The sequence below is a fragment of the Mytilus galloprovincialis genome, chromosome 2 (genome assembly GCF_965363235.1).
Source record: "Mytilus galloprovincialis chromosome 2, xbMytGall1.hap1.1, whole genome shotgun sequence".
Lineage (NCBI taxonomy): Eukaryota > Metazoa > Mollusca > Bivalvia > Mytilida > Mytilidae > Mytilus > Mytilus galloprovincialis.
The window spans coordinates 113,758,581-113,773,835 of NC_134839.1; the positions used below are offsets into that span (position 1 = coordinate 113,758,581).

A 15,255-nucleotide genomic window follows, 5' to 3' on the forward strand; every position below is an offset into this window, starting at 1 on the left:
ATTATCATAAATTAGTGAACAGTGTATGTAATAAAAGAAAGGATGTGGGGTATCTATCCATGACACAAACAAATATCATGATTCATGCATATCAAACACACAAAAAGCAAAGGAACAGTGCTTTTATTGCTGTTCTTCATCTCAAAGTCATAGAGAGGTCTTCAACAAGGAATAAAATCTCTCACTTCGCTGCAAGTTTAAGACGGCCCCTAGCATCCGTTTGAGTGGAATTCTTTGCAAACTGAGGATCATAACAACTGTGATTTGAAGAACAAATTAATAAAGAAAATCAAACAATAACTGTCATAAATTATTTTGCCAGCCAATCACAATCAGGCGTGCAAAAAACAAGGATCTGGGGTTTCACTGTTTTTGTTATATTTAATGTTTTATTTGTTATTCTCGTTGGGTTTTGTCTGATATAGATATAGGAAGATGTGGTGTGAGTGCCAATGTTATGCTTGGTCCATTTCTGTGTGTGTTACATTTCAGTGTTGTGTCGTTCTCCTCTTATATTTAATGCGTTTCCCTCGGTTTTAGTTTGTTACCCCAATTTGGTTTTTTGTCCATGGATTTATGCTTTTTGAACAGCGGTATACTGCTGTTGCCTTTATTTGTCCTCATGCGACACATTGCAGTGGACAGAGAAAAACCAGGTGACTGTCTGGTATTGTTAGCCCTCTCACATATGAAGTTTTTCAAGAAATTAATATAAAAAAACAAATATGTAACACGGCAACAAACGACAGCAACTGAATTACAGGTTCCTGACTTTGGACGGGCACATACAGAATGTGGCAGAGTTAAACTAGCCGACCCTCCCCTAACCTCCAGTAACAGTACAAATATTAGAACAAACTATAAAAATCAGTTGAAAAGGCTTAACTCGTCTGATCGATACACATAGAAATAAATCTAACAAAAACACGGGTACTTGTACATGTAAACAACAAAAAGACACTAAGTACAGATCTGTGAGTACTCGCAGTTACTGACAGCTAGTTCGAAGCCAATAACAACTAATAAAAAGTCATTCATCTAAAACTTAATTATCAATCAGTACACATCCAACATTCAATGGATTTAGTGTAAAGGTGTCATTAACAGTCAGAAAAAACAAGCTTGGGGTGATTTGTTTACATTTTTGACATGACAGGAGATAAAAATATTAAGACTTAATTTTATACATTCAACCTTTACTTTTGTTTTTCATGAAAAATACATTCTAATTCTTATATTTTATCACATATAACACTCCTGTCAACGAAAAACCCTTTACAACTTTGAATAAAAAGAAACTATTGAGGTCAATGATACACAATGATACAGCTACAGACACTAAGCAGTAAATGCATGAAAAAAGATGATAAATACTGGTGCAATATTGAACAACATTTTAAACAAATCTGTTTGTTGTTTAATTTATAAGTACCGGTCAAGGAAAACAAATTTATTTATTAATAGATAATGTCTGGTTCTTTTTTCATGTACTGATAGACAAAAAATAGACGGAATGTTATTTATAAACTTTATTGAAAGAATAAAATCAATAATGTATAAAACAAATATATTTTATTGAATTCAACACTACAAATCTGGATCATAGCTCTTCATGTTTTTAGCTCACCTGGCCCGAAGGGCTGGGCCAAGTGAGCTTTTTCAATCACTTGGCGTTTGTCGTCTTTAACATTTACAAAAATCTTCTCCTCTGAAACTACTGGGTCAAATTTAACTAAACATGGCCAAAATCATCATTAGGGTATTTAGTTTGATAATTGTTTCCGGTGACCCGGCCAACCAACCAAGATGGCCGCCATGGCTAAAAATAGAACATAGGGGTAAAATGCAGTTTTTGGCTTATAACTCAAAAACCAAAGCATTTAGAGCAAATCTGATTGGGTTTATATTAGGTCAAGATCTATCTGCTCTGAAAGTTTCAGATGAATTGGACAACTGGTTGTTAGAGTGCTGCCCCTGAATTGGTATTTTTGAGGAAATTTTGCTGTTTTTGGTTATTATCTTGAATATTATTATAGATAGAGATAAACTGTAAACAGCAAAAATGTTCATCAAAGTAAGATCTGCAAATAAGTCAACAGAACCAAAATGGTCTGTTGACCCCTTAAGGAGTTATTGCCCTTTATAGTCCATTTTTAACCATTTTTCGTAAACCTTAGTTATCTTTTACAAAAATTTCTCCTCTGAAACTACTGGGCCAAATAAAATAAAACTTGGCCACAATCATCATTGGGGTATCTAGTTTTAAAATTGTGTGCGGTGACCCGGCCAACCAACCAAGATGGCCGCTATGTCTAAAAATAGAACAAAAGGGTGAAATGCAGTTTTTGGCTTATAACTCAAAAACCAAATCATTTAGAGCAAATCTGATTGGGGTTAACATTGTTAATCAGGTCAAGATCTACCTGCTCTGAAATTTTCAGATGAATTGGACAATGGGTTGTTAGAGTGCTGCCCCTGAATTAGTAATTTTAAGGAAATTTTGCCGTTTTTTGTTATTAACTTGAATATTAATATAGATAGCGATAAACTGTAAACAGCAATTATTTACAGCAAAGTAAGACCTAAAAATAAGTCTAACATGACCAAAATGGTCAATTGACCCCCTAAGGAGTTATTGGCCTTTATAGTAAATTTTCCAACAATTTTCATAAAATTTGTCATTTTCCACTGAAACTAATGGGCCAATCATTATAAATAGGGATAATTGTATGCAGCAAGAATGTTCAGTAAAGTAAGATCTACAAACACATCACCATCACCAAAACACAATTTTGTCATGAATCCATCTGTGTCCTTTGTTAAATATTCACATACCAATAGACCAAGGTGAGCGACACAGGCTCTTTAGAGCCTCTAGTTTACAGGAATGTCCTGTACTCCCATAATTTTCAGATTTTGTATATAAGCATAAGCCCCTTAATTAATTAAGATAATCGATAGAGAGGAACAGTATATAGAACAGTATATATCAAAATGTTCAGCACAATAAGATCTACAAATAAGTCGACATGATTTCATCTAACCATGACCTCATTTTCAAGGTTCATTGGTCAATGTAAATTTGTATATAAGCATAAGCCCCTTAATTAATTAAGATAATCGATAGAGAGGAACAGTATATAGAACAGTATATAGCAAAATGTTCAGCACAATAAGATCTACAAATAAGTCGACATGATTTCATCTAACCATGACCTCATTTTCAAGGTTCATTGGTCAATGTAAATTTTTCGTGTTTTGGTCTGTTTTTGTAATACCATAAGCAATAGGTCAACTATATTTGGTGTATGGACTAATTGTGAGGTGTACATGTCTCCTTGGCAGGTGTCATTTGTCCTTGACCTCATTTTCATGGTTCATTGGTCAATGCTTAGTTTTTGTGTTTTGGTCTGTTTTTCTAATACTATAAGCAAATGGTGAACTATATTTGGTGTATGGAATGATTGTAAGCTGTACATGTCTTTCTGGCAAGTGTCATTTGTCCTTGACCTCATTTTCATGGTTCATTGGTCAATATTAAGTTTTTATGGTTTGGTCTTTTTCTTGTATACTATAAGCAATAGATCAACTATGTTTGGTGTATGGAATGATTGTAAGATGTACATGTCTGTCTGGCAGGGTTCATTTGATTTTGACCTCATTTTCATGGATCATTGATAATTTTAAGTTTATGTGATACTAGTATTAAAACTTTTCTTTAGGACTATCAACATAAAACCAATCATGGTTAGTAAAGCAGGCAAAAAATTTCAGCTTTTTTTCTCTTATTTCTATTATTTTGCCAATTATTATGAAAGCTTTAAATAGATACATGTAAGTATAAACTGGAAACATGGGAAACAGTAAAAATGATCATCAATACAAAATCTACATAAAGTCCACTAAATAAGATTTACAAATATCACGAAAAACAAGGAAACATAAATGATTACAATCACAGAAAAATAAAAATCAAATAGCGTATTTTTACAAGGTGAGTGATACAGACTCTCAAAAGTCTGTTGTTTATTAACTTGTTGATTTTCTATTTTGACAGAAAATGGGTCGTAAAAGAAAGAGTAAAGCTACTGTAGCTAGAGAGCAGAAGGAGAGAATGAGAAGTAGACGACTAAGCAGTGTTGCCTCTATAGAGTTGGCACCTCTAGGTGAGGAAGAACTCTTAGCCAGAAGGTTGGCTTCTCCTTGTGAGAAAAATCCTTCAAATGCCCAGAGGTTAGAACCTCCTCTGGGAAGCCTGTCTATCCAAAGCATGGATATGCCACTGAGCTCTGACTCCCCACCGTGGGTTTGTACTCCACCGAGAGTACCCTCACCAAAGCTTGGTGTTGCAGGACAGACGAAACTGGTGGTAGAAACATCATTAGATGTCACCAGTATAATTGAAACAAAGCAAAAGGTTCAAGAATACAATACTGAAACAATACTAAGAATAAACAGTACTGAACCAAATACTAGATTATACAATACTGAGTCAAATACTACAATATACAATACTGAATCAAACACTAGAATATACAATACTGAATCAATACTAGAAATCAATACTGAAGAATGCAATACTGAATCTAAACAAGAAATTAATAATGAACTAATGCAAGAAATGCAAACTGAACCTATACCAGAAGTAAAAACTAAACCCAAATGGGTGTACAGAAAACAAGAAATAAAAGACACAAAGATATCAACATTACAAACAGACCAGTCAGATGGCGAGATCGAATCGAAAATAAGGCTAACATTAGAATTTGATGAACCACCAAAAACAAAAAAAGCAAAGTTAGAATCTGTATGTAGTTCAGGCTTTAAAATGTTGCCTCCTGATGTTCATTTAAACATAGCTTCAGGGAATGAACAAAGCAATAATATTAAGTCAGTAAAAGTGAATGGTAGTTCAAAAAATAAAATAAATTTTATAGGTGGCAAAGTTGATATTAGAAACAATAAACATTCCTCTGATTCTTCTTATTATAGAAAAATAAGATCAAGAAAGCTGATTCAGGGGAAAACAGAAAATGAAGAAACTGACCTTAATTTAGTAGATCAAGAAGAAACTAGAAATGAGGTAAGGAATTTAGAAAATACAGATTCAGTTAATCAACCATTTATGATGCAAGGTAGTTTCCATCAAGGTGATGACAGGTTCAGAAACAATAGTGGTAAACAATGTGTAGCAAATTCATTAACAGCCATAGCTTACAGCAAACTCAGTTTGATTGATAATTGGAATATGACTTTCTTGGATGAAATCTTGATAGAAGGGAATATTTTGTATACTTGGATTCATGGTGATAATGAAGAGTTGTTAGTAACAGAATTACCGAAAATGGTTGAAATAAGAGATATGATTGTTAAATGTAACAGAAAAGAGTCGATATTAGCTTTGATAGATAATAATGGTAAAATTGAATTTAATGTTCTTTCTTTGGATCATGCTCTTCAAGAGGCTCTTATTGATTCAGATGGATGTTTTGTTTGTGTAAGGGGTTTTACAAGTGCCATTATTAGGCAAAATGGGAAAATGTATTTATTTGATTCGCATGCTAGAAATTGTTTTGGTTTACAAGACAGCTGTGGTAAAAGCGTTGTTATTCAGATTAATGATGTGAACAGTTTGTACCAACACTTTTACAATTTTGTGCAAGGGGATGTAAATGCAGAATTTGAAGTAACAGGTATCAACATCGAAATTCAAGATGAAGATTCTGTCACTAACAATGTTGACAAATTTATTGGAAATATTAACAATAGAGAGGTTTTAGAGGATGAAAACAACTCTGACGTAGAATTTATTGGTGTCCCAACTCAAACATGCTATTTATTTAATCCAATTGATTATTATACAAAAAGAAAACTTTGTAATATTTTAGATATTAAATCGAAATTTGTTTTGAAAATCCCGCTTATGCCAACACACAGTATAGGTACGCCTTTAAAATCAAAACAAATCACTGCAGACGGCAATTGTTTATTCAGAGCTATTTCATATGCAGTATCAAACAGGCAAGAAAACTTTAAACAAATAAGAAATGAATTAGTGCGCCACATGTTGCGTCATTCACATCAGTTCAATTCTTTTCTTGATTCTGAAACAGTCAATGAGTATATGAAACGTACTAATATGATAGAAGACAATGTTTGGGGAACTGAGTTAGAAATTATAGCTGCTGCTGATTTATTAAAAACTGACATTTTTACATATTTAGAAGGTAAATGGATTAAATACTCCTCAAAGCAAATCTGTAGCAAGAATAATGTGAATGATCAAGCAATTTATCTTAATAATGTAGGTAATCACTATGAAGTTGTTCTTTCTGTTTTACCTGGTGGTAAAGAAGCGGTAACGTTAAACAGTAAAGAAAGTGCCAAGAAACGAAATCAATCTGGTGCAGAGAAAGACCAAATGAACTTACACTATGGACTATCTCATGAAGGTACAATGAAGAGAAAATATAAACAACATGAGTTGAATTTTTCAAAGAAATGCTTAAAAGAAGATGAAAATAGTTTTGGTTTAATCAAGAAAAAAACTTGTTTGGAATGGCCAGGTAAAGATCAAGCTGTCTGTAAACCTCTAGCACCAAACCAAGGTTTGACAAAAACTGAAAAAGAAAAACTAAAGTATCAGGTGGATGGTCAGTTTAGATTCAATAAAATAGAAAAGCAAAATAGGAAGTATGAACAAGACAGATCATACAAAGAAAAGTTATGTCAAACAAGTAAAGAAAAGTATAGGAATGATGCTAAATACAGAGAATCAAAGAAAAGAAAAAGCATTCAAAAGTATGCAAATGATATAGAACACAACAGTTATGTCAGAAACTCAAGCATTCAGAAATATGCTGATGATGATGATTTCAAAAGTAAGGTTAAACAGGCAAGCATACAGAAATATGCTGATGATGATGAATTCAAAAGTAAAGTGAAACAGGCAAGCATACAGAAATATGCTGATGATGATGATTTCAAAAGTAAAGTCAAAGATCAGATATTGACTAGAAGAAAGAATGCCAAAGAGGACAGTAATGATGTTACAAAAGTTATTGAAAACTTTAGGAAAAATGTAAGTAAGGGTCCAGAATTTGTTTGTTCTTGCTGCTTTAGACTGTTATTCGAAAATCAAGTTGTACAATGTAAAAGAGAATTGTATAAACCAGGTTGTGGCAAAGATATAGCAGACATATGTATTTCTGAGAAGTATTTACATAGATGTTCAGAAGAATGCAAAGATGAATGTTTATATCAGGGAGCCAGCAGAGCTACACTTTGGATTTGTTACACATGCCATAGAAAGATTCTTAAAGGAAAAATACCTGCTGAATCTTTTGCTAACAACTTGGCTTTAGAAGATGTTCCACTAGAACTTAACAGATTAAATCAACTAGAACAACATCTTATTTCATTAAATATACCTTTCATGAAAATTGTTGCTTTACCTAAGGGTGGACAAAAAGCTGTGCATGGCCCATGTGTTTGTGTACCATCAGATATTTCAAAGGTCACAACAACTTTGCCTAGATCAGAAGATGATAATTGTTTAGTGAAAGTAAAACTAAAAAGAAAATTACAGTACAAAGGTTATGAGGAATATCAGTTTGTGGACACTAAACATTTGGAAGAAGCATTGTCCTTTTTAAAAGAAAAGAATGATTGGTATTCAAATGTTGAAATAAATGGAGAGTGGTTGAATCCAATTCCATCATCAAAGAATATTTGTGTTGCTGAAGAAAAAGACAATAAAAGTTATACAAAAACTGACAGAGTGAAAGAGGATAACTTGGAGGACAAATCAGATAAAAAAGAACAGGCAGATGCAGTTGATTCATATTTAGATGATAGTTTACAGGGTGTACAGTTGGACACATGCTTACAGCCTGCTGACATTGCACAGGATGCATTGGATTTATTGTTTGATCAAGAGTTTAATTTATCGCCTGCAGAAGGAAATAATCCAGTCAGTTTACTGAAAGAAAACGGCATTGAAGCAAAAACCTTTCCAGTGCATTACCCTACAGGTAAAAACACTTGGAATGAGGACAGAGAAGATAAACTATCTTTATTAAGATATTTTAATCTGAGATTAATGAGTGTTGAAAACAGGTTTGCTAGAGATACTTCCTACATATTCTTTAGCCAGTATATGTCTGAACTAGATAGGGTCATGTCAAACGTACAGATATCGTTACGGAAAGGGTCAGTTTTTTCAGATGGACAGAAAGTAACAAGTAAAATGCTGTGTAATAAGGAGTCATTAAATGGATTATTTAGAAAAGATGAAGCAATCAAGTTCATGAAGCCTGTCCGAGGAACACCACCATATTGGCAATCTGTTCAGAAGGATATTTTTTGTATGATTAGACAGTTAGGTATACCGTCATTCTTTGCTTCATTCTCATCTGCAGATTTTAGATGGAAAGAAATTGTAGAAACCATACTGAAGCAACAAGGAGATATTCGTAATGTTGACAGTCTTAGTTGGGATGAAAAATGTAAAATCCTTTGTAGTAACCCTGTTACAACTACAAGAATGTTTGATCACAGATTTCACAAATTTCTTAAAGATGTTATAATGTCAGGTGCTGAACCAATTGGTCATGTGATTGACTACTTTTATAGAGTTGAATTTCAGCAGAGAGGTTCTCCACATACTCATTGTGTATTTTGGGTAGAAGATGCCCCCAAATTTGGAGTAGACGATGATGATACTGTTACAAAGTTCATTGATAAATATATCTCTTGCAAATTACCATTGGAAAGTGATGACCCAGAGCTTACTGACATTGTTAAAACCGTTCAACAGCATAGCAAAAACCACTCAAAAAGTTGTCGCAAAAAAGGAACAGAGTGTCGGTTCAATTTCCCAAGACCACCATCTGAAAAAACATTTATATCCCGTCCAATTGAAGACGAGGAGGATAAGGAACATGATGAAGATGCTGATGACGGTAAGAAGTCAGATTCTGAAAGCAGTAAACCATCTGAAAAGATATTTATACCATGTCCAATGAAACATGATGATAATGATCATCATGATAAACATACTGATGGTGATATTCATAAGAAATCAGAATCTAAGGGCAGTATCTTAAAAGCAAAACAGATGTTAGCATGTTTATGGAATGTAATTAAAGAGTGTGAAGATAAAACTTTGACTACCAGTGAATTATTTTTGAAAGCCGGATTGTCTCAAGAGGATTTTCAAGAATGTTTTAGATGGATAACAAACAGAAATACTGTAGTATTGAAGAGAAATAAAGATGAGTTGTTTATTAATCAGTACAATCCTCATCTGCTAAAATCATGGAATGCAAATATGGATATTCAGTACATTTTGGATGCCTACTCATGTGTGGTTTACATTATAAGCTATATAAGCAAATCAGAACGTGAACTCGGCTTGTTGCTGCAGCAGACAAAAACTGAGGCAGCTGATGGAAATTTGGATGCACAGCGGACTATGAAAAAAGTAGGTACAGCATACTTTCACTTTCGCGAACTCAGTACACAAGAAGCTGTTTTCAGAGTCATAGGTTTACGTTTGAAAGAGTGTTCAAGAAAAGTTCAATTCATTCCACTAGGAGAAAACCCATGCAGAATGAGTATACCGCTCAAAGAACTTCAACAAAAATCCAAAACATTAAAGATGAAGAAGTCTATAGATGATGGCAGTGATGATGATGATGATGGTGATAGTGATGATATTTGGCTGAAAAGTATTACTGACAGGTATAAAAATAGGCCTGATTTAGAACGATTTGATCAGATGTGTTTAGCAACATTTTGTTCCGAATTTTCAGTGTTGGCAGAGACACAGATACCAAATAACATTAATGAGGACACTACATTCAAACTTAAGAATGATATGGGGTATATAAGAAAGAGGACAAGAACTTCTGATGCTGTTATCAAATATGCAAGATTTTCTGTAGAGTCAGCTCCTGAACAATACTACCAAAGTATATTACAGTTGTTTTTGCCTTACAGATTAAATGAACAATTGAAACCACCACAGTTTTTATCATATGCAGATTTTTATAACTCTGGATTCATAAGGTACAGTCAGATGGAAGACCTCAGTTCAGTTCAAAATATAGTCAACTTTAACATGTCAAAATTTGTGAAGAAAGACCAGGAGCTAGAGATTGCAGAGAAACAATTGGAAGAAAGAGGATATCAAGAGGATGCATGGGCACAACTATGTCCAGAAACAGAGAAAGAAAGACATGAATGTAATGAAATTGGTGAAAACACAACCACTCAAGAGGTAGATAGTCCTGAATTAGGAATACCAGATTTGAATCAAACTGACAAGTCAACTGATAAAAATGAAATGGTTCAAAAAACAAGTTTTACACGGTCTGAAGTTATACCGTTGTTGAGAACTTTGAATGAGAAACAAAAGCGCATATTTTTTAAGATCAGAGAGTGGTGCAATTTAAAAGTAAATGGTAAGAATCCACCGCCATTTCATGTTTTTGTAACTGGAGGAGCCGGAACAGGCAAAAGCCATTTGATTAAATGCTTGTATTATGAGGCCACAAGAATTCTTGCGCACTGTTCCCCAAATCCTGATGATTTGACTGTGTTGTTAACGGCACCAACTGGCACGGCAGCTTTTAATATAAATGGATTGACAATTCACAGTTCACTTTCCATTTTTAAAGGTTTATCTGTTGAGAAAGCTATGCTAGGAGAAGATAAGCTGAATAGTTTGAGGTCCAAATTAGAGAATTTACAAATTCTCATCATAGATGAAGTCTCAATGGTCAACAAAAGGTTGTTATTTTTTATTCATGAAAGGTTGCGTCAAATTAAGAAAAGGCCTGAGAAGTATCCTTATGGAGGAGTTTCAGTGATAGCAGTGGGTGATTTCTATCAATTACCACCAGTAAAATCAAAAAGGTCAGATAAACTTTATGTTAATGATCCATCAAATCCTTTGAATTATCTGTGGAATGATCTTTTTTCTGTTGTGGAATTAGATGAAGTCATGAGACAGAGAGAAGATAGTTTGTTTGCCCAGTTGTTGAATAGACTAAGGGTCAAACAGAACAATTATCCACTAAAATCTTCAGATCAAGAAATGTTGAAAGAGTGCATAGATAGTGGACCAGATGAAGCTCTGCACATTTATGCTACTAATAATGAAATTAACATGTACAATAATGAAATGATTATGAAGTTGTCGAGTGAGCCCAAATTAATTGAAGCTCAAGATTTTGAAAAGGATAAGACAACAGGGAAACTTACAAAGAGAAGACAGAATTTTGCAAAAACTAATATTTGTCTCCCAACATCAATCCTGTTAGCAGAAGGAGCTCGTGTGATGATGATAAAAAATGAAGCAGTCAGTGATGGTTTGGTGAATGGTGTTATGGGTACTGTTCTCAGTATTTCAGAATTTTCAAAAGGAGCATTACCAAACAACATATATATTCATTTTGATAATGATAGAGTTGGCAAAAATGCAAAAGTACAGAAGATAATAAATGGAAAAAGATGTGTTGGATTAGAACCATCTACAGAAAATATACCATTCAGTAATGGAACAAGAAAACAGTATCCTCTGCAGCTAGCATGGGCATGTACTGTTCACAAGGTTCAGGGTTTGACAGTGCCACAGGCAGTTGTCTGCTTGAATAAATGTTTTGCTTATGGTCAGGCATATGTTGCATTGAGTAGAGTTACTTCAAAAAATGGGCTGACTATATTACCAATTGATGATAAAACTTTGAACAAAAAAATATACAGTGATCCTGATATAATGGAGGGAATGAAATCCATGGATAATTTTTTGTCTCAAAATGACACCATAGTTTCAAATCATAAAGCAGGTTTGTCAATAGTTTACCACAATATTCAAGGTCTAAAGGCTCACCAAAATGATTTGAAAGCCAATTCAGACTTCCAAAATGCAAATTATATCTGTTTGACTGAAACCTGGTTGGAATCTTGTAGTGATGATGTTCACCTTCCTAATTATAAACTTCATCATTTGCCAAGGTCAGCAGCATTTGCATCAAATAATCCTTTGTATGCTTCTTTACAAGAAATGAGTCATGGTGGAGTTGGTGTATATGTTAAATCAGATTCTGAGTATGAAGAATTTGATATATCTCAAAAAAATCTTGAATGTATAATTTTCAAAGTTCCGAAAATGAATGTTCTAATTGCTACAATATATAGAACTCAAAAATACCAAATTGAACTATTTTTAAGAAATGTTGGTGCTCTTTTGTCAGAATTGACACAGCTTTCAAGCAGTATTATTGTTTTAGGAGACTTTAATCAAGACATCATAAAGGGTGGCAGATCAATACAAGATTTTATGGCTTCATTCGGATTTGAACAGTTAGTACAAGAGGCAACAACAGAGGGTGGTACACTGATTGACCATGTTTATATCAAAAGTTGTGAAAAAGTACAAGTAAGTGTTATTCCAACTTATTACAGTTATCATGATGCAATATCTGTCAGTTTGGAAATAAACCCTACTTCTTGAAAGCTGTATAGTATTAATAGAAAATGATAAGAGTGCCTTAAACATGTTAAAGGAAAATTCATTTTGTACAAAACGATCAAAAGTTTCCCTACATAATATTTTTCAAAATACTAAGCCGGTACTTACAACTTAGTTTTGTATATATGTTCTTTATGTGTTTAAATTTCAAGTTTATTAATAGTTTCCCTATTTTATTTAGCTAAGTCATGTAAGTATCAAACTAAATTATATTATAAAGTGAAATTTTTTTTCTTAACTGAATATTATAAGAGTTTTATATTTTTACTTTAATTTCAGATCAAATTCGTAGTCATCAGTAGTAAAGAATTTAAATCAATTGTCTAACTTTTTGTGCATGCTTTTGTGATTTTAATACAGCACTTGCCAACGGGTTAGATAGTTGATAAATATATATCATCAGCTGAGAAATGTCTATTTATGATTAAGAAGTAAAAAGAAATAGGAGATAGAAGATTAAAATACAGCATTATGTAAAGGTAGGTTCGATCAAATAGTATTTACAAAAGATAACTAATGCAAATTGTCTAAGGGCCAGTGTGAGTGTTTGACACAATTCCAACTGTCCTGTGTTGTCTGTTATCATATGTTTGAAAGCGTCATCTGTTGTCTGGAAACTTTTTAAAATTTCTCCCCTGAAACTGCTGGGCTAATTTAAACAAATCATGGTCAGAGTCATTCTAAGGATGTCTAGTTAAAATGGTATGTTTGTTCAGCTCGCCATCCAATTAACATGCCCAATGTTACTATAAATAGAACATGGGAGGTAAAACAATACTCTTTCTTTCTCCAAGATATTACAAGGCTATTGAGACCAAATGTTTGTAAAAATTAATAATTAGATAAGCATGAATTTTATTGAAACTTTGTTTAACATAGGCTAAAAAAAAGGTTAAAGGTAATGTGCCTATATAAAAGTTATTTATCCCACTTAATATTGCCTCTAGTAAAGACTAAATAAGTAGGTTGTTTCATTACAATTTTATTAACAATTGATTTCATGTCGAATTCAAATTGTAATTTTAAATCAATGTTAATATTCATCAAATTGCTTTAACATAGGATGCACTGCTGAATTACTATCACCCTCTGAAAACAAAGATTTTGAAGCTATATATGTCTGTCTGTCTGTTTCATGGGCTTTGGAATGTGATAAAGCGATATCAGGTCACACTGACCATAACTTAGACCTTTAATCCCTATTTAACTAAATGTTTGTCCAATTCATGTCCAGCTCACAACTTTCGTTTCACAAAACTAAGACAAGCCGAACTTGGTATGCTGTTGTATCATGTGCTGATGATGCGTCTTATACCAAAGTCAGTTCATTATGACCTTGACATGGACTTTTGACCCCAATGATAATATAACCTTGTCTGATTTGTGTACTGTGCATAACTTGTACTGTAGATTGTAGGTTAACTAACCTGGTTTGCTGATGCTCCCTGGGATGGGGGGGGGGGGGGGGGGGGGGTCCTATATCAAGTCAGGTCACTCTGTTTGACTTTGACCTTTGATCTTTATGGAAGTAAAGCATTGTCTGATTTCTGTACTGTAGAATGTAGGTTAAATAATCTGGTTGCTGATGCATCATGGGATGGGGGGTGGGTGGGGTGTCCTATATCAAGTCAGGTCACTCTGTTTGACTTTGACCTTTGATCTTTATGCAAGTAAAGCATTGTCTGATTTGTGTACTGTGCATAACTTGTGTACTGTAGCAAATAAATAGACAACACTTTGTAGGCATAAAGATCATGGTCACTCTGACCTTGACTCTTGATTCCAATGTCATTGTCTCAAAATTGAATTTACTACAGTAAACGGTAACTTATATGTATGTCCTGGGTTTTAGATGTGCTAATTTTTTTAGATGTGTGTTATTTATTGGTCAGATGGACTGTATAGTTTTGGTTGAGAATGAAATGTAATAGATATAATATGTGTATACTTTGTAAATGACTGCATAAGAAGAAATGATGTCCTTATATTGAATAGCTCAATTGTTAGAGTTTTAAAGCTTGTATGCCATGTAATGATAATGTATTGAAGGTTTTTTTTGACAGAAGACAATGCATAGTTTTGTTTTTTTCTGGTAAATTTATTTGTACTGTTTATAAAGCTTATTTCCTGTAGCCACAAGCATTTATATATCAGTTAGAATTTTAAATGTAATTTGCACAATTGCAATTAATGAGTATGTACCATGTTTAAATTTTCAATGAACAAATATTTTATTTGCATTGCTAACTGAGTAAGAAATACATTATAAACATGATTAACTGACTGTAATATTCTTGAAATTGAAAAGTGTAATGAAAGTATCAAAACTGTCAGTAGTATAAAAACTTTAAATCTGAACATAAAATAATAGAGGAATTTATCCTCCTACAAAACAACAGTAACACATTTCCTCTGTTTTCACTATAATTCATATTTTTCTGTATTTGTTTTATACTATATACTGTAACTTCACAGCTGTACAACTGTATCATTTGCTATTGATGTATTTGACTAAACCTTTTTATCAGCATGGTTTTTTTTCAGAATATAGCATATAAAACCTATATATATATATATATAAGTACGTTTAAACAAGTGACAACTCTACGACAGATCTATCTGTTGGATCATTAGTGAAGGTGATACACAGCTGAATTCATAATTACTTTAAATATCAAAACAACAATGTTAAATCTGCAAATGTTTGGAAGCAAATT

The 15,255-nt window shown here is 33.1% G+C and overlaps 1 protein-coding gene and 1 long non-coding RNA gene across 3 annotated transcripts in view; one reads left to right on the forward strand and one right to left on the reverse strand.

The window, feature by feature from the left end:
- LOC143065457 (calpain-2 catalytic subunit-like) overlaps positions 1–15,255 on the reverse strand; it is a 41,002-nt gene that overhangs the window by 13,092 nt on the left and 12,655 nt on the right. The window lies entirely within an intron of this gene.
- On the forward strand, positions 1,061–12,633 carry LOC143065459 (uncharacterized). The gene is made up of 3 exons (XR_012975478.1): positions 1,061–4,166; positions 4,993–5,083; positions 12,297–12,633. It is a non-coding gene; the product is annotated as an uncharacterized LOC143065459 (long non-coding RNA).